This window comes from Podarcis pityusensis (genome assembly GCF_964106645.2).
Source record: "Podarcis pityusensis genome assembly, chromosome: 1".
Classification (NCBI taxonomy): domain Eukaryota; kingdom Metazoa; phylum Chordata; class Lepidosauria; order Squamata; family Lacertidae; genus Podarcis; species Podarcis pityusensis.
Genome location: NC_138028.1, coordinates 8082384 through 8105393, shown reverse-complemented (window position 1 = coordinate 8105393; position 23010 = coordinate 8082384). Strand labels below are relative to the sequence as shown.

The 23010-nt window shown below is 48.5% G+C and overlaps 1 protein-coding gene across 2 annotated transcripts in view; it reads right to left on the bottom strand.

Moving 5' to 3' along the window:
• Positions 1–22272, bottom strand: part of DAAM1 (dishevelled associated activator of morphogenesis 1) — a 176550-nt gene extending 154278 nt beyond the window's left edge. Inside the window, exon 1 of one of the 2 annotated variants that reach the window (XM_081015552.1) lies at positions 22023–22272. The gene's annotated coding sequence lies outside the window, so the exon portion shown is untranslated. The remainder of the gene's footprint in view (positions 1–22022) is intronic. The other variant, XM_081015553.1, reaches the window with a different exon arrangement.
• Positions 22273–23010: the final 738 nt, after the last annotated feature.

Below are 23010 nucleotides of genomic sequence, written 5' to 3'. Positions count from 1 at the left end.
GAAGCGACTATAAATTTAATACTTCCAGAACGAAACAAAGCTTTTCTCGGGTCCTCCAATGCAACCAGAATCACCATGTAAACCAAAGGAGGAGAAATCAAACCCTTTGGAAACTTTCCAAGGTTAAGCAAATAGGTCCCTTTCAGAAGTGTTGTCCATGGCTTGTTTAAATGAGCATTTCTATCCCATAATAGATGCAGGATAGTCTTGCTTCAGGCATGCTCAGCTTCCACCCAAGGAGAAAGTAGCATATGGGCAAGACTGCTTTCACCCAAGAATCTATACCTAAACAGTACAGGTAGAGGGAATACCTGAAAAAATAGAAAACTGGTAGCACTTTAAGGTATTAATTTCAATTTCCAGCCAACCCTACATGACCGGGCAAGCTTACAATGCAAATTGCGAGCCACAAAAAACACAGGGCAGAGACCAAACATGAAGACTAAGCATCAAATAAAAACCCAGAACAGTATTTATGATAAAAATTGGAGACAATCCGTTATCTCCAGCTGACCACAATTTGAATCGTGCCACAGTAAAGGCCTGGGCAAAGAAAGGAAAGTCTTCAACTGGCACCAGTAAGTAAAAAAAATACAGTGGTACCTCAGGTTACATACGCTTCAGGTTACATATGCTTCAGGTTACAGACTCCGCTAACTCAGAAATATTGCCTCGGGTTAAGTATTTTGCTTTGGGATGAGAACAGAAATCGTGCTCCAGCGGCGCGGCAGCAGGAGGCCCCATTAGCTAAAGTGGTGCTTCAGGTTAAGAACAGTTTCAGGTTAAGAACAGACCTCCAGAACGAATTAAGTACTTAACCCGAGGTACCACTGTAGTAACAATGGCACTGATTGTAACTCAGAAGGGAGGCCATTCTATATAACCAAGATGCCAACACAGAACAGGCCCTGTTCTATGACACCTTGCAACAGCCTCAATCATTGTTAACTCAGGGTTGGAGCCAATAAAGTCGCCCCAGTTCTGCAAGGACTTCTGCTGACACAAGAGGACTCTCCATTGACCCCCTCCAAAAAAAAAATTTGCAGGACAGATTTGGGATGATGCACAGAGCAGGAGGGCAAGTCCCGTGGTGCAAGTGGAGGTCTTTGCACAATCAGGGCGACTTCACTGCATACAATCCTCGGTTCATATTGCAGGCCAAACTCTAGAGAACCGAGGCTCACTTGGTTGTGTGGGAGACAGTTGAAGAAAACCTCTTTGCTTCAGTCAGATGCCTTTCGGCTGAAAATACCACTTGAAAATGTGGCCCTCTCAAATGCATGGAGTTCAGTTATTTTCAAAAAAATACCCCCACAACCTTTGCTTGAGGAATGTACACACAGGATTAGACGCTGACCTCCAACCACAGAGCCTGTTTGGCTTTCAAATCCAAACACAAGCATATGAACACCTGGTATGCAAATCTCTCATGCAAACTTTTCTTTCAATACACACACATCACAGGGCACACATTCAAAATGCACAGAGTTTTTCCATAGTCCTCTGGGATTTATGCAGTTTAAGCCGCCCTCAATAATACAGTTTACCGGAGCCTGAAATAGGCAAGATCAGCTTTTCATATTCAAAACCTTCCCCCTTGGGCTCAAGGAATGCAAACATGGCTCATTAACCCTTAAAGGATCAATGTATCTATATATTGCCGTCTTTGAAGCTTGTTTTCTCTTGCTTCAGAGGGCTGGACCCAAACCAATGGATTCAAGTTACAAGGAAGGAGATTCCGACAAGAAAACGGGAAGAACTTTCTGACAGTAGGAGCTGTTTGACAGTGGACCGGACTCCCTTGGAACGTGGCAGACTCTCCTTCACTGGATGTTTTTAAGCAGAGGTTGGACGGCCATCTGTCAGGGATGCTTTAACTGAGATTCCTGAATTGCAGGGGTTGGACTAGATGACCCTCAGGGTCTTTTTTCCACTCTACAATTCTATGATTCAATTAATAACCTTTTATGGTACTTGATATGGGCAGACACACAGTATTAGTACAGTGGTACCTCTACGTGTGTTGACCTCCAGTTAAGTATCCTTCGGGATACGTACGCAGTAAACCCGGAAGTATTTTTCTGGGTTTCACCATGCACTCATGCACAGATGTGCGCTACACACCGTGCGCATGCGCAGAAGCGTTAAACCGTGCCACGCACATGCGCAGAAGCGGCACCTCCGGTTGCGAATTCCTTGGGATGCGACCGGAGCTCCGGAACGGATCCCGTTTGCAACCAGAGGTACCACTGTATTAGAAAATAATATTTGGCCAATATCATCATCATCATCAGATTTGTATGCCACCTTTCCACAGTTAAAACAATGCTCAAGGCGGCTTACAATATGAAAAGATTTACATGACTTCCGTGGGCGACAGCAGCAGCAGTTCTCATAATCCAAATTTCAAACACAGGAACAAAGGTTCTTGCATTAATTTGGTTTTCTATTCTCCATGAGACCCCCAGGTATAGGGCAGTATATAAATTCAATTATTATTATTATTATTATTATTTTACAAGGCCCTTAACCGATCTGGGTCCAGGATCCCTCAAAGACCTCTTGATCCCTTATATCCCCTGCCTGTTCTTTTGCCAGGCTTTATTTATTTAATTAATTGCATTTATCTCCCACCTTTCCACGCCCTCCCCAGCAACGAGCTCAAGGTGGTGAACATGGTTTTCCTCCCCTCCCCTTCCACCCCCAACGACGACCCTGTAAAGTAGGTTAAGGCTGAGAGGCAATGACTGACCCAAGGTCACCCGGTGAGTTTCGTGGCCGAGTGGGGATTCGAACCCTGGTCTCTCAGGGACTAGTCCGGCACTCTAACCACTACACCACACTGGTTCTCGGGCAGGCATCCTTTGCCTCTCTCCCAGATTGAAAAAAATATATAATTTCATCATGCTCACAGCAGGTGTAGGTACCCTGCGCCCACCTCCTAGGGAATTCCAGTGCTGGTGCTGACCTTTAAAGCCCTAAATGGCCTCGGTCCAGTATACCTGAAGGAGTGTCTCCACCTCCATCGTTCTGCCCGGACACTGAGGTCCAGCGCCAAGTGCCTTCTGGCGGTTCCCTCACTGTAAGAAGCCAAGTTACAGGGAACCATGCAGAGGGCCTTCTCGGTAGTGGCGCCCGCCCTGTGGAACGCCCTCCCACCAGATGTCAAAGAGAAAAATACCATATTTTTTGCTCTATAAGACTCACTTTCCCCCTCCTAAAAAGTAAGGAGAAATGTGTGTGCGTCTTATGGAGCGAATGCAGGCTGCGCGGCTATCCCAGAAGCCAGAACAGCAAGAGGGATCGCTGCTTTCGCTGTGCAGCGATCCCTCTTGCTGTTCTGGCTTCTGGCATTCAGAATATTTTTTTCCTTGTTTTCCTCCTCCAAAGACTAGGTGCGTCTTGTGGTCTGTTGCGTCTTATAGAGCAAAAAATACGGGGACTACCAAACTTTTAGAAGACATCTAAAAGCAGCCCTGTTTAGGGAAGCTTTTAATGTTTAATAGGTTATTGTATTTTAGTGTTTTGTTGGAAGCCGCCCAGAGTGGCTGGGGGGACCCAGCCAGATGGGCGGGGTATAAATAATAAATATTATTATTATTATTATTATTATTCCAGAACCTCTGGCCTTCTATGCTCTTCTTCTCCTTCACTCATCCCCTCTCAAAAGCAACACAAGAGTAAATATTTAGGGCACCTAACCATAAGCTCTTAAAACCATGCAGAGAGAGGACGTGGCTAAGCTGATCAGCCTTCCTGCACATCGCTGTGTACTGGCCAGCACATTCCTTTGGGGAGATAAGGAGCATGAAGACACTTGCCTATCAAAGCGCACCGAGGGAGCATGAGTTTCGCCCTTCGCAGCGTGGGAGCTGACAGCAGAGAGAGCGCCCGAGGAACTCTGCAAGCGGCTCTTCTGGAGGAAGGTTACCGAGAACGAAGAGGCAGAGCTTTCCTGGAAGACGCGTTTACTGCCAAGAGCGCAGCGAGCTCCGCTAAAACAAGGCTTGGTATTTTTAGAGCACTTTCCCTGCATAAGGACTCAGAGCCCTTTGCCACGTTTGTAAGCAGTCGTTCCACAGGTGTTGCAACACCTGTACTGTGGAACTCCCTGCCACTTGACTGTTAGTCACTGAACTCTTTCAAAATGACTTTTTTTATGTTTCAGCAGGGACTTGGCCACATCTGGTCTTAGAACATATTTAAACATCTAAAGAAAGTTTATTGTTTTAACTGTTTCAATGTTTTAGGTATGTTTTTATTTTATTTTTAATTGTGTGGTTTTTTTCAGTTACAGAACTGTTTGTCACCCAGGGGGGCAGATAGGGCTTCTCAACCCGGCGGGGGGGGGGGGGGTAAGCCATCCAGGGGAAGGAAACTCTGATCCTAAACCTCTGCTGTCTTTGGGGGTATCTTTGGGAGACAAAAGGGCTCAGGAGGATATCGCAGAGGACCTTACAGTCCATGAATAACCATAGTTTAGAGGTCCCGGGCCCTAAGGAAGTCAGACTATCCTCCACCAGGGCCAGGGCCTTTTCAGTGATGGCTCCGACCTGGTGGAATGCTCTGTCCTATGAGACCAGGGCCCTGCAGGATTTAACCTCCTTCTGTTGGGCCTGTAAGACAGAGCTATTCCGCCTGGCCTTTAATTTGAATTCAGCCTGATCTTTTATTTCCCTTCTCTTCCTTCCCCCTCCCCTTTTATGAAGATCACCCGCTCTGAGACCCCACAGCTAATTCTCCCCTGGCCTCCTCGCTGGCCCAAGTAAGACCAATTCAGCCAGCTAGCCCTGGGGGTTATCAAATTGATTTTTTATTTTTGAATTTTATTGTTATTCATGTTTTTATACTGTATTTTACGCTGTTTTTATAATTAATTAATAATTAAAGCGGATCTCCTACCAAAAGGCTGATATTAGGGGGAATGTGCGTCAAAATGATTATGCTAGCGTGAACAACATACAGAAATGCATTCTATGTTAACAGGCACTGGGGAAATATCCACTAGAAAGCCATGAAAAGAGAAAGAAATTCGCAAGCGCAGAGCTATGGCGAATTGAATTCAAGCCACGCAAAGCTAAACCATGGTTTGGCATAGCGTGTTGACCTAACCTGGGCTTGTGATTTAGGTCTCCTGGATAAACCATGGGCTGCAAACCATAAGAGGAACCTTGGTTAAACCTTAGCCTGCAGAGAGCTAAACCACCAGCCTGGACAATGTGCTAGGCCAAACGATGGCTGAGGTTCAGAGGGGCACAGCAACAAAATGTCTGGGAAGGAGCCAAGCAGATGCAATCGCTTCTCCTACAGCCCACCCTTTCACAACAAACCACGGTTTCCATGTCATCCAGACCAGTGAATACAAGCAAGAGAGAAGATGGGGCAGGAAAGAGAACCGTCAATATTTTAGTTTCACAAACATTTACTAGTTAAATCCTGACATTCTTCCCCTTCTCAAGGAGCAAAGACTTTTAACTCCAAATTGCACAGATCAGGAAAAACAAGATGCACTGGGCAGGATGGGGAAGATGATTATCAAGCTTCGGAATTCCTGAGATTTTTGTTTTGCCTTCTCGTCTCCTCCTCAGATCTCCACCCCACAGATCCCAAAAGATAAAGGCCACCCTTCAGCAGTCCGTGAAGAACTTCTAGCGGCACATCCTTCAAAAAGCATCTACAGAGCACTTTTGGGCATACAGTGAGCGCTTTAAGGACTTGTTCCATGGAATTGGTCAGAACCCTGCCAAATAGCCTAAAGAGCCACTGCCAGTCTGAGCAGACGATGTTGAGCTAAATGGAGCGCTGGTCTCACTCAATATAAGGCAGCTTCCAATGTGCCTCTTGGTAAGCAAAACACTTGCCTCCCTGGAAGCTAATAAGTTAGCAAAAATGTATAGAACAAGTACAAACAGCTGCTGGAAATGTAAAGAAAAAGAAGGTACCTTGTATCACATGTGGTGGTCGTGCTAGGTAATAAAAGCTTTCTGGGAGATGATATATAATGAAATGGAAAAAATGTTTAAAATACTTTTTGTTTTAAAAATGGAAGCTTTTCTATTAGGAACTATAGGTACAGAAGTTCCAACGGACCAGAAAAGTCTCTTTATGTATGCGACAGCAGCCGCACGGATGCTACTAGGCCAGGGATGGAAAGAAGAAACGGTCGCTACCAGGGACCAAAGGCAAGCTAAGCTAATGGACTATGCAGCAATGGCAAAGCTGAGTGGAAAGCTCAGGAACAAAGAGGACAAAAAGCTTTTTAAAAGAATGAGAAAAAATTATAATCTATTTAAGAGACCAATGCAAGCAGATGAAAACATTAGCAGGATTTTAATCTCACTTGTAATGTAACAAATATTATGGACAATACGGATTGATATAAAATATAGATTATAGAATAATGTTGTTGCTTAGACGTTTATTCGTGTCCGACTCTTCGTGACCCCGTGGGCCAGGTTACAGACGCTTCAGGTTACAGACTCCGCTAACCCAGAAATAGTACCTCAGGTTAAGAATTTTGCTTCAGGATGAGAACAGAAATCGTGCTCTGGCAGCGCAGCGGCAGCGGGAGGCCCCATTAGCTAAAGTGGTACCTCAGGTTAAGAACAGTTTCAGGCTAAGAACGGACCTCCAGAACGAATTAAGTTCTTAACCCGAGGTACCACTGTAGTGTCTTGGTTTGAGAACTTTACCTTGGTCTAAGAACGGAACCCGAATGGTGGAAGGGCACCGGCGGCGGGGGGCCTCATTAGGGAAAGCGCGCCTCAGTTTAAGAACAGTTTTGGTTTAAGAACGGACTTCCCGAACGGATTAAGTTCGTAAACCAAGGTACCACTGCATTTGTAAAATCAAATAAAAAGGATTTCATAAAAAAAGGAAGCTAGCTAGCAGATACAGATGCTGACATTTATTGTACGCTAGCAGGGGTTGGGTTGCCATCTGTCTTGGATGTTTTAGCTGCGATTCCTGCATTGCAGGGGGCTGGATGAAATGACCCTCTGGGTCCCTCCCAACTCTACAACTCTGATTCTATGAAAAACTACTCAAACTCCATCTAGCTATGGATTAATGCACTTTCTACACGGTGGTGTTTGGCCAAAGGAAGAAGGATGGTTATGTAGCAGAGGATGTCAAACAGCAGAGAGACCTTAAATCATGTGATACAAGTAGGCTATAGATCACATGCCGCGAGGATTCGTCAGCATGATGCTAATTAACTAGGGACTAGTTAGACAGGGATATCAAGTCTTTTTGTCTTTTCACTTTCTTGGAGAGGTGGGTGGGCAGGTTGAGTCCCAAGGGGGGCTCTCAGTTCTTGCTCCAGGAACCGCATCAGGGAGGGAGTCTGACTGGGGTTAGTACACCTGTTGAACCGTAATGCAGGTGTTCTAAGGTGAGCTCAGGTAGGGCAGAAACCTCACTTAATCTTGATTTTCAGGGTGAATACAGGGAAAGCAGGGCATTGCATCCTTACTGACTTTTAGGGTTTTGAGCAGGAGGTTGTTTTCTGCTGCTCCAGAGAAGCGGACACGGAGCAATGGATCCAAACTACAAGAAAGAAGATTCCACCTAAACATTAGGAAGAACTTCCTGACAGTAAGAGCTGTTCGACAGTGGAATTTGCTGCCAAGGAGTGTGGTGGAGTCTCCTTCTTTGGAGGTCTTTAAGCAGAGGCTTGACAACCATATGTCAGGAGTGCTCTGATGGTGTTTCCTGCTTGGCAGGGGGTTGGACTCAAAGGCCCTTGTGGTCTCTTCCAACTCTAGGATTCTATGATTCTAGGTATTAGCAGTTATCACAGGAATATCATAGCAGACGTCGCTTTTGGATCCTTTGACATCAGCTCTTCTGATTACAGCAGTACCTCGGAAGTCAAACGGAATCCGTTCTGGAAGTCCGTTCGACTTCCAAAACATTCAGAAATCAAGGCGCGGCTTCCAATTGGCTGCAGGAAGCTCCTGCAGCCAATAGGAAGCCCCGTCAGACGTTCAGATTCCAAAAGAATGTTCACAAACTGGAACACTCACTTCCGGGTTTGCGGCATTCAGGAGCCAAAACGTTTGTCTACAAAGGCGTTCGGGATCTAAGGTAGGACTGTACTGTGAAACAGAATGCACCAAGCGTTGGATGGTTCGACCACTAACCATTTTCGCAGCACAAGGCTGAGCAAAAGGCTTGAAGCCACGTTTTGCAGATGCAAACCCACAAGCTGGAGTGAAACTGCCTTGATACAAAGCCCTTTTCATTATTAAGAACAGCAAAAGTGGTTTGATACTAGCACTGTTTAACCAGCTACAGAAGCAAACCCATGTAGATTTTCCAGCATGAACAAAGATTTTATTTCTTTTTTTTTAAAGTGCCACACTTAAGTTATTCCTTTTAAAATCCAGTTCAGCCACCAGACAGAAACCACCTTCTGCTTAAACCTGGTGAGCTGTAAAACTGGCAAAATGCACTATATATACTGAGAGAGAGAGAGAGGGTGGGTTATAGGTATCAAGGCAGAAACCCAGAAGCATTGCAAAAACCCTAATTTGTGAGAGGTGCTGCATATAATCCACCCCAGGGCTTGCTGAAACTAAGAAACCTTTTGCTCTTTCCTCTTCCAGAAGGGAGGAGGAACGATCAGCAAGACTTTTGTAGCCAGCGAGATTTTTAGGATGTTTATGCATTTCTTACTGTGTTTGTTCCCAGCATTCTTATACATAAAGATAAGGCTCCACAGCTACTTTTAAGACATTCCCAAGGTCAGAACAGAATGCCAATTTGCTAGATTCCACAGCCTGCTTACTTACTTTCCTAGGGAGGCTCTATACAGTATTCCCACAGTTTTGCACTACCAGCGACTTAGCGAAACCACTTTGATGAAATTATATTTTTAAAAAGGTAAAGGACCCCTGACAGTTATGTCCAGTCGCAGACGACTGTGGGGTTTCATCTCACTTTACAGGCCAAGGGAGCTGGCGTTTGTCCGCAGACAGTTTTCCCGGGTCATGTGGCCAGCAGTTCCATTGCTTCTGGCGCAATGGAACACCAAAATCAGAGTAGCGCACGGAAAAGATGTATACCTTCCCGCCTATTTATCTACTTGCACGGGTGTGCTTTTGAACTGCTAGGTTGACAGGAGCTGGGACCAAGCAACGGGAGCTCACCCTGTCGCGGGGATTCAACCCACCAACCTTCTGATCGGCAACCCCAAGAGGCTCAGTGGTTTAGACCACAGCACCACCCGCATCCCTGAAATTATATAATCCCGGTACAAATTATATAATCCCGGTACAAATGGATTAAATTAGTACCCAATTGCTGGGTGAGAAAGAGCTACAGGTGTCTTGTTTTAGGGTCCAGTGCTCTGGAATTTTCATTGCAGACTCATCTAAAAAAATAATAATCCACAACTTCAGTCCAGATGTGCCCCAAGTGCACCTCTATAGAGATGGAGGTGGGTTAGATCTCCACGTCAAAAGCTGTCAAGCTAGCAGTCAAAAATAAGCCCATTCCGTCAAGCAGTGTTTGAAATCCCCCCAGGTACCAGGTGCATTTTGCGAATGGCGTGGGTCCAGTTCCAACCACATGGAGATCTCTAGATGCCAGGTTGGAAATTGACATCTTCATCTGGCTGACCCCTCCAGCTTTCTTAACCTTAACCCTAATCCTAAACAGAATATCTTATTTACTGCATTTAAAGGTAAAGGGTGAAGGGACCCCTGACCATTAGGTCCAGTCGTGGCCGACTCTGGGGCTGCGGCGCTCATCTCGCTTTATTGGCCGAGGGAGCAGGCGTACAGCTTCCGGGTCATGTGGCCAGCATGACTAAGCCGCTTCTGGCAAACCAGAGCAGCGCACGGAAACGCCGTTTACCTTCCCGCCAGAGAATTTATCTACTTGCACTTTGACGTGCTTTCGAACTGATAGGTTGGCAGGAGCAGGGACCGAGCAACAGGAGCTCACCCCGTCACAGGGATTCAAACCGCCGACCTTCTGATCGGCAAGCCCTAGGCTCTGTGGTTTAACCCACAAGCACCAAATCGCGCCGTGCACCTGCGTAGATATGGCGCTTCAAGTTGCGCCATTTTCAGGTTGCGAACGGGCCTCCGGAATGGATCCTGTTCGCAACCAGAGGTACCAGTGTAATGTCATCTCAGGTTTTGGTTTTTTTTAATCAAGTTTCTAGGCCATAAGGAATTGTTTTTCCACCTCTTCCCAAAATGCACTAGACAATGCCTGGCGAAACCTCAGTCAGGGCTCTGAATCTATGCAGATTTCTAGGCAAGAGGGAGAGGTTTCTGAGAGCACCAGGATAGCCCTTTCCTGGCAGGAGCAAATGTTTCAGCAGTTTTTAAACCTGGAAGTCTGGTGCAGGAAGAAAGGGAGAGAAAAGGATTGTCCAGGGACTCAGTCCAGAGCCTAGGAACTGCTAACAACTCCAGGAAAGGCCGGCACTTACAGGAACCCAGACAGAAGGATACAGCAGGTGAGCCACCTTGGCTGACCGCCCTTCAGCAAATCTCTTTCACACCTCCAGGAGCTGCAGCAGGAAAAACCACTTGGCAGATGGGGGGGGAGGGGGGGCAGGGAGAAAGAGAGAAAGTGACAGGCTGAGGGGGAAGCCAGGAAAACATAAACATAACCTACTTAGGAGATGCAAAGTAGGTTTCTGGGACCAAAACAGCACAAGCACAACGCTACGCAATCATCTGCTACGCTAGCAGAGAACAAGGGTTTCCTGGAAACAGGAGAGACAAAGGCTGCTCCAGCCACATGCTGCTGGGGACACGCTGCAGTCGTACACTCCTAGAATCGTAGAATTGGAAGGGACCTCCAAAGGTTGTCTAGTCCAACCCCCTGCAATGCACACAACCTAGATCATGGGTAGGCAAACTAAGGCCCAGATCCGGCCCAATCGCCTTCTAAATCTGGCCCACAGAGGATCCGGAAATCAGCGTGTTTTTACATGAGTAGAATGTGTGCTTTTATTTAAAATGCATCTCTGGGTTATTTGTGGGGCCTGCCTGGTGTTTTTACATGAGTAGAATGTGTCCTTTTATTTAAAATGCATCTCTGGGTTCTTTGTGGGGCATAGGAATTCGTTCATCCCCCCCCCCAAAATATATAGTCTGCGCCCCCCCAGGTCTGAGGGACAATGGACCAGCCCATGGCTGAAAAAGTTTGCTGAGCCCTGACCTAGATGGATGAGTTTCTGGGTCATCATTGATAGTCAGGAAGAAATGAAGGCAACTCACAATTCCCTAAAAGCCAGGACCTCTGTAGCCTTTGAACCGGCTCCTACCACCACCCCTAACTGTGTGCCTCTTTCACGAGAGGTCCAGAAGGCAGCAACACAAGAAAGGGCCTTTTCTGCAGTGGCTCCCCATTTGTGGGGACCGCCTCTCCTGGTATGCCCCACAGAGGACCTTACGGTCTTCAAACAAAAACATCTTGGAGGTCCCAGGCCACAGGGAGGTTAGGCTGGCCTCAACCAGAGCCAGGGCTTTTTCGGCTGTGGCCCCGATCGGGTGCAACGCTCTGTCCCAAGAGACCAAGGCCCTGCGGGACTTGACATCTTTCCGCAGGGCCTGCAAGACAGAGCTGTTCCACCAGGCCTTTGGCCAAGGCACAGTCTGACCCCCTCCTTTGGTAATCCTCATAGTACTCTAGCCATTAATTTGATTTTGAATTGATTTTAGAATGAATTGATTTTAGAATGTGTTTCAATTAATTGAATGTGATTTTATGTAAACTGTGTTATTTTCACTGTTGTTAGCCGCTCTGAGCCCGGCTTCAGCTGGGGAGGGCAGGATATAAATAAAAGATTATTATTCTACACCTTTAGGCCTCTTTAACAAGGCCTTTGACATCCAATGCACATTTAAAATGTGTTGGGGAGGGGGGATTATTGATTTGCTTTTGTTTTGGTTTTTATTATGTATTTTGTGTTTTTATATTGTGATTTTACGTTGCAGCCGCCCTGAGACCTGCAGGTTTGGGCGGTATGCAAATAAATAATGATAACGGTAACAATAATTTTCAATCCAAAACAAACACAGAAATGTGGAGAACTGAATTTACAACTCGAAAGCTGAGAAACCAAGAGAGTGAAGATGGACAAATCCATTCATCTCTACTCTGAATACCAGTTTCTACAATTCCGAAGTGGGGAGGGTGCAGTTGGGCTTAGGGGTCCTGCTGGAGGGTTTGCTAAAGACGTGGGGCTGTGAGAACAAGTTGCTGGACTGATCCCTCAGGGCTGCTTTTATGTTCACATCTATTAGGTATTATTTATTTTAATGAATTAACTGCCACAGAGTGTTAGCCAGCATTGTGTTTTTCCGCAGCATGTGATGTCCGCAAGCATTCGTCCCCCAAAACAGGATACAGTCATACCTTGGATTACAGCTGCTTCAGGTTGCGTTTTTTCGGGTTGCGGACCGCCAAAACCTGGAAGTACCAGAACGGGTTACTTCCGGGTTTCGGCGGTTGCGCATGCGCAAAGCACAATTTAGAAGCACCGAATCGCAGCCCGCACGTGTACAGACGCGCAGACACAGGTTGCAAACGTGCATCCCGCACGGATCACGTCCGCAACCCAAGCATCCACTGTATTTCCCTGTGGACACAACTGCTTCCATACCATCTTCCAGTCCTACATTTTGCAAGTTGTATGTCTCTGTACGCAAGTGTCGTTCTCTCTCTCTCAGACACACAGACAGACACACACACACACACACACACACACACCAAGGCCAGTTTGGGATCCAGGTTTGCTTTCACTTCTGTGATAAGCCGTGGCATTGAAGAGTTATTTTTAGTCCCTGCAGAACTGATTAAGTCGCTGCTTGAAAAGCCCACCCCGTTCCCAGCCGAGCTTCTCCCGCTATCAAAAAAAGAAAGGTTGCCACATTTTCAGAAAGGCGGAAGGCGGAGGCAGCAATAGCTCCCGTGAACAGACCGTAAATACAAGCTACTTCAAGGAGAACACCGTGTGTCATTTCAAAGGCAGCCTCTGATCTTGGAAGCCCACTGCATTTTTAAAAATAGCAATAAAAACTTGGGAGCGTCGCTTGTAAAATAGCTGAATAACTACACACCTGCAAGTGTTGGTCCTGACCCAGCAAGGTGTTGTGCACATGTCAAGTTTCCTTTATCCCACCCTTCCAACACATGGTCGGACCAGTTCTGGGCTGCTGCATGCTTAGCTGAGCTACTTGGGGGACCCAGAAGATGACAAATTCTGAGAAGCTACAGGAACAGCAGTCTAGGAGAGCATACTCTGATCCAGAACACGGAAACACATGGAAACACAGCCTGGGTCCAGTATACCTGAAGGAGCGTCTCCGCCCCCATCGTTCTGCCCAGACACTGAGATCCAACGCCGAGGGCCTTCTGGTGCTTCCCTCACTGCGAGAAGTGAGGTTACAGGGAACCAAGCAGAGGGCCTTCTCGGTAGTGGCACCCGCCCTGTGGAACACCCTCCCACCAGATGTCAAAGAGAAAAACAACTACCAGACTTTTAGAAGACATCTGAAGGCAGCCCTGTTTAGGGAAGCTTTTACTGTTTAACAGGAGGAGGAGGAGGAGGAGGAGGAGGAGGAGGAGGAGGAGGAGGAGGAGGAGAAGAAGAAGAAGAAGAAGACGAAGAAGAAGAGTTTAGATTTGATATCCCGCTTTATCACTCCCCCTAAGGAGTCTCAAAGCGGCTAACAATCTCCTTTCCCTTCCTCCCTCACAACACACTGTGGGCTGAGTGGGGCTCAGAGACTTCAAAGAAGTGTGACTGGCCCAAGGTCACCCAGCAGCTGCATGTGGAGGAGCGGGGAAGCGAACCCGGTTCACCAGATTATGAGTCCACCGCTCTTAACCACTATACCACACTATACCACACACAAAATACAGACCATTGTATTTTAATATTTTGGTGGAAGCCACCCAGAGTGGCTGGGGAAACCCAGCCAGATGGGCGGGGTATAAATAAAAAAATATTATTATTATTATTATTATTATTAAATTTATATACTGTACTATATCCAATGATCCCAGGGCGGTGCACAACATTAAGAACATATTTTATGGAGCATAATAATAAAAACATAATTCAGTCGTACCTTGGTTCTCGAACACCTTGGTACTCCCGACGTTTTGGCTCCTGAACGCCAAAAACCCAAAAGAAAGTGTTACAGTTTTCAAACGTTTTTCGGACGCCGAACGTCTGACACAGCTTCCACTTGAGTGCAGGAAGCTCCTGCAGCCAATCGGAAGCCACACCTTGGTTTTCGAACATTTTGGAAGCCGAATGGACTTCTGGAACGGATTACGTTCGAGAACCAAGGTACAACTGTACAGAGCATGATAATAGACAGAGTCAACCAGGGGTAGTAAGCCAGTGTAGTGGTTAGAGTGTCGGACTAGGACCTGAGAGAAACCAGGGTTCAAATCCCCACTTGGCCATGAAATCCGCTGGGTTACCTAGGTCCAGACACTGCCTCTCAGCCTAACCCACCTCACAGGGTTGTTGTAGGGATGAAATGAAGCGGAAGAGAACCATGGATGCCACCTTGATCTCCCTGGAGAAAGAGAAGCTCTAGTTTCATCTCCATCCTGCTGAGTTCAAGAAGAGCAACACTGAGCAACCAACTCCACTCCTCTTGACTGCTTCGAAGGAAGAAGGCAGACAGGCAGGTGCAGGGTGGTTGAGGGCAGACTAAGGTGCTTCTCAAACTTGGGTCCCCAACTATTGTTGGACTACAACTCCCATCATCCCTGACCACTGGTCCTGCTAGCTAGGGATGATGGGAGTTGGAGTCCAACAACACCCAGAGACGAAAGTTCAAGAAACCCTGCCTTAACGGACCAGACACTATTGGGTCTCTCCTCTTTTTGCTAGGTTAACTCAAATTCCTCCCCAAGGCTGCCTGCCATCTCACAGGATATTTTAATACAGAATTGTAGAGTTGGAAGGGACCCAAAGATTCATCTAGTGGGGTCAGCAAACTTTTTCAGCAGGGTGCCGGTCCACTGCCCTCAGACCTGGGGGGGGGGGGGTGGACTATATTGGGGGGGGGGGGATGAATGAATTCCTATGCCCCATAAATAACCCAGAGATGCATTTTAAATAAAAGGACACATTCTACTCATGTAAAAACACACGATTCCCGGACCATCTATGGGCCGGATTTAGAAGGCGATTTGGCCGGATCTGGCCCCCAGGCCTTAGGTTGCTTACCTCTGATCTAGTTCAACCCCCTGCAATGCAAGAATCTCCGTCTGTAAGCCTTTAGGATTCAGGCTTCCTCTTCAAATGCCAATTCTACAGCCCTCCAATTGGCCATGGGGGGCATCTATTCCTAGGGGACAGGGATGGGGCATGTTGCCTTCTTGCTACCTGTATGCTTCCCATAAAAATCTGGCTAGCCCCTGCTAAAAAGAGAACAATGTGCAAAAGCAAGCCTTGGATCTGATCCAGGAGGATGTGGAATTTGAACATGGCAACAGAATGTGCTCAATGTCCCCCACCTGTACCAAGCAACTTGGAAGCAGTCCTAGCTTAGCAGCGACCCAAGCGAGCGTTTCTTCAGGGAGCAAATGCTAGCTCTGCGGATTTGCAACAAGCTCTGTAATCAATAATAAACCACCCTGGATTTCTTGCAAAAGCCCAGTCTCCACCCCTGCCTAGAGCTATGCAGTCTCTCTTTACACAGATGGCAGAATTAGCAATCAAGCCACCAGCAAACAGAGGAAGAAAGTGGGGGAAACTCTGCCTCCTGATCTCTGTTTAAAGCAAAGCCGGGAAAACAACCAGTTCAACGAGGCAAGCAGAGATCGCCCAAGATGCTGCGAAGGAATGCATGGAAAAGGCGGTTTTGCAAAGATGTCGGCAACCCCAACTTTTGGGAAGAGAGTCTTAAAGGACAGTGACTGGCTGGCAGCGTGCCCAGGCCTTTTGGCCATGCTGGAAGACTGTGGGCACAATCGTTCTATCACCGACAGTGCCACCTATATACACGGCGTGTCAGAGCAATATGAGAACAGGTCCCTGCCTGCAAGGAGCTTGCAACTGGCCTATATTTCGACAGAGGGAGAAAAGGATGGCGCCGTTTAGACAGGGCAAAGTGGGGATTTGAACCCTGATCTCCCAGGTCCTAGTCCAACACCAACATGGTGTAGTGGTTAAGAGCGGTAGTCTCATAATCTGGTGAACTAGGTTCGCTTCCTCGCTCCTCCACATGCAGCTGCTGGGTGACCTTGGGCCAGTCACACTTCTCTGAAGTCTCTCAGCCCCACTCACCTCACAGAGTGTTTGTTGTGGGGGAGGAAGGGAAAGGAGACTGTTAGCCGCTTTGAGACTCCTTAGGGGGAGTGAAAGGTGGGATATCAAGTCCAAACTCCTCTTCTTCTTCTTCTTCTTCTTCTTCTTCTTCTTACTCAGGGGTCAGTAACCTGCGGCCCATGGACCAGAAGTGGCCCGGAAGGGTTGTTTAAAAGGCCCACAAGCCGCCCCCAAACTGAGGCACCCACTTGGTGAGTCCCCGCGCGCTGCGCTAAACCGGTGCAGCACGGAGTGGGGACTTGATTCCGCGGCGCCAGGAATCGCGTCTGTGCAGACACCGGAAATCGCGTCTGCGCAGATGCGATCCGGCCCATGGAGCGATCTCCGTGGGAGTGAACTGGCCCAGGCGAGGTAAACCTTGCTGACCCCTGTTCTAACCATTACACTACAATGGCTTCTTATAGTACTTCTGCTATTGGGCAGCTCTATAAATCAAGTAGGCAAATGAATATGGGGAAAGTGCTTAGCGAAGGATCTGAAATATTCTCCTTGACGCGTGAATTTTATTCTGGATTGTTTTATGTGACGTAAATGAGGAGAGGGAGACCCATATACACCACCTTGAGGAGGAAAACATGGGATATAAGGGCAATTAATAAAAATAAATTCCCATCATCCTCTCACCTACAACTCCCATCATGCTCTTTCTGTCCCCCTAATGTCAAAAAGAAGTCCATGCTGACAATTGAATGTGGTACATCTCAATGCAAATGTCACTCCCTGCAAAATCCTTCCAGTAAAAGATTTAAGGTCTATTGTTTGACCGCTGCAGAAACTTGGGACTTATTCCCTCATGCCATACGGCCTGTTGCCGAGATGTTGTTTCAAGCCTGTCAGTTCCCGCTAACATCAATGTTGCCTCAGCCCCTTGGCCTGAACATGGACTGAGCGTCGATTCATCTACATCAAAATTGGCAACACATCAGCCGACTGAGAATATCTACTGTCCAGCCTGGAGCTGCATCAAGTAGCGCGATGGTCTCAACAGCCCAAGTTCAACTCCCTGCCTGTCTTTGAACTCAACAGGAGACTGGGCTGAGCCACCAATCCTGGACTCCGGGTCCCTACATAAAAAGGCAGGGAATCGTCATCATGTCATTCACAGGGTTACTGGACTCGAAAGAGATAAGGATTATAAACACACATTGCTCACTTGAAGCTTCCGAGATAAGGATGCTATTGACTGTTGGCCAACATTTTGTGCAAATGACACAGCCACATGTCCATTTCACATCCAGGTATGCACATGCATACAAATCTTGCTGGCCATATATATTGGAATCAGACGCCCGGGGAGGGAGGAGACTCTGCCACTCTCTCAAGCTGGCCATTGAGTAGGTCAGATTTTAAGGACGATCCCTCCCCAAATTTCTAGGCCTAGCAAGCTTTCCGTGATCCTGAAAGAAGCGTTCTTCTGAAATGCACAGAGCTACGACACAAAGGTCTACCAGTCAGCATCAGAGACTGTTCTCCCCTTTCCTTTTCTGGGACTTGGGCCCCATCTGCACTATGTATTTAAAGCAATATCATACCACTTTAGGCGGTCATGGGTTTCCCCCAGAGAATCCTGAGAACTGCAGTTTGTTAAGGGAGCTGAGAGTTGTTAAGGAAACCCTTATTCCCCTCGCAGAACAGCAATGCCCAGAGTCCCCTATGGAAATTGTAACTCTGCAAGGGGAGTATAGGGGTCTCCTAAGAACCCTGCCCCCCCCAACAAACCACATCTCCCAGATTCTTTGGGGGAAGCTATGACTTACACAGAGCGTCTGTGCTATGAAAGTCAGTCTGTCTTGGCCAGCCTTGTCTACTGTCACAGGCAGACGGCATCCAAGGCCCCAGGCAGCGGTTTCTTCCTCCTCTGCCTTCTACACCTGCTCTGCTGCTGAACTATGACCACACCTTACGCTGAGTATAAAAAGAAGACTTTGCATTTGTAGATATTTACATAGATCCTGCAGAGAAAATGAAATTACAAAGCAAGTTTTAGTGCGGGGTGACATTCGGATACAATGAAGAGCTCTGAGCAAAATTCTTATAGCACATCGCTGCAGAACAGAAGCCCAGGACAATCCCAGAGGATGGTATGAAGGCAAATGAGGCCGCCACCACCTAAGCTAAGCAGAGGGCCACATCTGGCCAGTGCCTGGGTGGGAGAGCACCCAAGAGCTACACATAACCAGTGTTTGAAATTAGCCAGGCGCCAGGCGCATTTTGCACCCGGCTATCAGCCACTTGCGACCAAGTGAAGATTCCTGGGTGCCAGGATGGTGCCTGACATCTCCACCACCTGGGGATCATTGGGTCTGGACTGTTTTCACACACTAACACCCCATCCTGTAGATCTCTATCAGTTATGTTTTATCTGCACCATCAGAATAAATTTCAGGAACCAAAATGCCTGTTTTTCTGTGCAGCCTGAGCAGGAGCAGTGAACAATATTCTAGTTAGTCCCTGTAGCTTGTCTTGACTTCCCCCACCCCACTGCCCTGCTCCCAGTTGTGAAGAATATTCTTACATTATGAATGGTCCGTGTCAACATTAAAAAAGAGAGGTCGGAATAGGTCAATATTTGTGTGGACTGTCCCTGGATCAAGCGACTTTTCTTCTTTAAGTTCTCAAAGCTCTTAAACTAGCTCAAGGTAGCCATCTGAACTAGCCAGATGTTTAACTGAGAAGCAATCACAGTCAGTTCATCATTTGAAAAAGAAGACTTTGGAGCCGTCTTGCCCCAAAATGGCAACTAGACATTCTGCTTTGGCGACTGCAGCCTTGGTTTAAGGAGCCATTTGGCGCCTAGCTTATATACCTGAGTTTCTAACACTTCACAAAACACACTGCCCTGGCTTCCATGATGGGAAGCAAGGCGAGCTATTAACTCATGTAAGAAAATGTAACCAACGAAGCTATTTCACAACGCCCTCTCTGCAAGAGTTTCTTCGGATAGTCTCGGCCTCCACCCAGGCTTCGCAAGGCTCCCCACAACGCAGAGCTTGTGCAAGAAGAACAAAGCTGAACCGTCTTTCTCCCCGCTGTCTCTTGCAACAAGTGCCGATGAGCAGCAACAGTGTCAACCTGGAGTGGAGTCAGCGAGGAGGAAGAGGAGGAGGAGTAGAGGGAAACACCCCATGGGATTAAGAGTGTGCGATGCCTGCCTACGCATCTGCACAGAGACAGCTCTAGCAAATGAGTAGGTACTCAAGGCTGTTCCACAAACGTAACAGGGGAACCCACCCACACCCGTTGCTAATAAAGCAGCTTTCCTTGTTCACAGCATGTCGTACAACACACGCCCAAACCACCCATATTCCCTGCTTTAATATAGGGACAGAGAAAGGAGAGAGAGCAAAATGGGCTTCTCAGTTGCACTGTCGCCATGAAATAAAATAAAGCTACGAAACGGCTACAGGCAGACACTCATTTTTCTTTTGACCATAAAATGAAACACAGCCGTCACAAGACTCAAGACCGCAGACACTCATCTGAATTCTGTCTTTTGAGAGATTATTTTTTTGTTGGGGAGACCACACCCTCCCAGTTACCAGGCAAAGGGGTGGAGAAGACTCCAGATCTACTGGGGAGGGGGCTCTGTGCGTGAAAAATCGCAATGATTCCAACTGCAAGAGTAACCATAGCAACCAGATTTCCAATGCCCCCTCCCCTCTCTTTCTCTCTCTCCTGTTGCAGACACTTTCTCCTTCAAAAATCCTCAACTCGGATGAGGTTTTGTTACCGCTGGGGGGGGGGGGGAGACACAGCATGCAGCGCACATAGGAGAAAACAGAACTGAAATTCAACAGATACATCTATGTGCACACAGGCAATTCCTGCCTCACCTAGTTGGCCACTGGTTTTCTGACGGCCTGCCGCCCAAGCAATTGTGCAACTGATTCATTTCCCCTGAATCTGGGGAGCAGGGAAAGACCACCCAGATCCCTCAGTGGGTATGTTAAAGGTGCACCTAGTTATAATAAGGGAAAGAGTGGAAGCAAGCCTCATCTCCCTAAATCCTTTGGGTGGCAGCGGGGGGGGGGGGGAGAAGGGAAGGAAGATAGAGAGACCAGGTGGCAGGAACAGCCAACAGCAGTTTCTGCATCTTCCACAGGGGGAGGGGGGGGAAAACCTGATTAGCCCATCTTTCCCCCTGGAGAAAATAGGTTTAAATAGCTGATTATCTGGAACCCTGGCTGCTCTTTATTGAAACACAGGGAGGGCACAGATCGAGACATGTCCTCCCCTGAAAATGTGAAGCAACAGTGTTTTTTAAAAGGAAGAGTGCATCTGTGCATGCGTAAACATGGAAGTCTCAATTTTTTTTCTGAATGGCATTCCAAACTCATATTTCTGAAAAGGCAGCACTGGCTCCGCCTTGCAACTTTTGTCTCCTAGACATCCAATTCCTTCATCGTTAAGGATTCCAAATCCTTAAGACACCGGGTATTAGCATTTCAATATTAGTGTAGTCATTAATATTAGCTGGCAGGCATCCCATGGGGGCATCCAGCTGGTCAATATGAGGGCAGGATGCTGGGCGAGATGGGCCACTGGCCTGATCCGGCGGTGGGGGGGGGGTGCGCTATCATGTTCTTAAAAGGGGCTGTAAGAAGCATCAGAGGGGGGAGGAAGCAGCTGTCCGCAACCAGGAGGCGTTCTTGCTTTTATTTTCTTTTTCTGTTTTTGCAACCCCTTCTGCAAGTGTGCAGCTCAACTCTTGAGGAAAGGTAACTGGGAAGGAGAACAAACGGGGGAAAGGTGTTGTGATCCCGAGGTGGCAACACGCGTGCAGACACACGCTCCCATACTGCGGTATTGCTAAAACCAGTGGAGACATCCACGCCTCCTTTTCCCCTGGATGGAGAAAAGCCACCCCAAGAAATCCGCAGGAATCAAAACTCTCCCCCCCCAACCCGCACCCCCCCCCGCTCCAGGCACCTTTGAACCCGAGGGGTGGGGTAGGGGTGCGGTGAGAGCACATTTTAACACACCCCTCCCAAAAAAGAGACAGAGAGTGAGAGAACTCGTGGAGGAGGTTTTCTACTCGACCTCTCCCTCTCTCCAACCGACACCCCACCCCACCCCGGCCGGTCCCATTGAAAGGAAAAGAAAGCCGCAGCCGAAAAGAAAGGGAGCAGCGAAGCCTCTCTCCACCCGCCCTCTCCGCATCTGCCCCTTTTGTTAGCCAAAAAAACCACACACAGGCACAAAAACACGTACACACACACACACACACACAGGCTCGCTCCTCCCGGCGCAAACTGCAGCGGGGAAGCCGCACAAACCCAGGGCGCCCCCTCCCCGGCCGCCGCCCCCCAGCTGTTCCCAGAGATGCAGAGCCTCCAGCGCCCGGAGAGATCCCCCCCTCCCAAGGAAAGGCTGGGAGTTTAAAGTTTGGCTGGTTTTGCTCCCAGCCCGTGCCGCCCCCTTGGCAGACTTGGGCGCTTCCCTTTCCCACCCCACCCGCCCCCTGTTCGCCCGAGCGGACACCGCATCCTCATGCCGCCGCCGCCGCTACCCCCAATAGTCCGTTTCCTTCGGGGTCCTTCTCCCTTGCTCCGGAGCTCACCTTCCCCACCAGCGCTTCCCCCTCCCCGGAAGGTAGCGCCGCTTCCTCCGGCCCCGTGCGTAAAAACGCAGAGCCCGGCCCGGCTCTCCAAGCGAGCGGCGCGTCCGATGAATGGCGAGAGGCGCAGGAGAGGCTTACCTGGCGCTCGCTCCATTCCGGAGGAGGCGAAGCCCACTCCGGCTGCTTCTGCTCCTTCTGTCCGCGGCTGCTTACAAAAGGAGCCCGGGAACCAGGCTCGATCTCGCTTCCTCCTCCTCCTCCTCCTCCTGCCGCCGCCACCAGCAACGGCAGCAGCGCCTGCCTCCTTTCGCCTTACCAGCCCGCAGGTGACATCATCCCCTTTTGGCCCGATAGGATACAATGCGAGTCTCCGGCTGTGCGTAAAGGGAGGCTCGCGCGGAGCAAGCCGCTCCTACCAACCCGCCCGCCCCCCTCCGCGCGCTCCCGCCTGCCTGCCGCCCCGCGCGCCGCCGGGAGATGGAGTCCGAGGCCGGGATCCTTGGGCACGCGCGGCGCTCCGGGAAGGACTACGTTTCCCAGGAAGCACGGCGCGGTCTCCCTCCCTCTCCAGCAAGCACCAGCTGCTGCTGCCGTAGCTTGGCTGACTTTTCCCCAAAAACCAAGACGGGGAGTTTCGTTTCGGTCAGCAAAGGAGGCGATTTGACACCAAACTGGGAGGGGTAGTCAGTGTCACGGAAGACAGGATCAGGAACCCAGATGACCCGAACAGATTGGAGACCTGGGTCCAAGCTAACAAAATGAATTTCAGACCACAACTGGAATACTGTGTCCAACAGGGCTTTTTCTTTTCTAGAAAAAGAGGTGCCGGTACTTGTTGACCTTTTATTAGGGGGAGCACCCACTCAGAGTTGTTTGGCTTTTTTTAGCTGCAGGGGGGAAATAAAAACTTTGGCCACTAACCTCCGCCACACAGCTGCAATCGCCGTGCTGCCTGCCACCTCAACTGTGCAGCCCCAAGCGCCCTGCTGCTCAAAGGGGACGGCACCGCAACACCCCCCAGCCACGCTGGGTGGCTTCCAGCAAAATATAAAAAAGTAGTAAAATGTCAGACATTGAAAACTTCCCTGAACACGGCTGCCTTCATGTGATTTCTAAGTGTTATGTA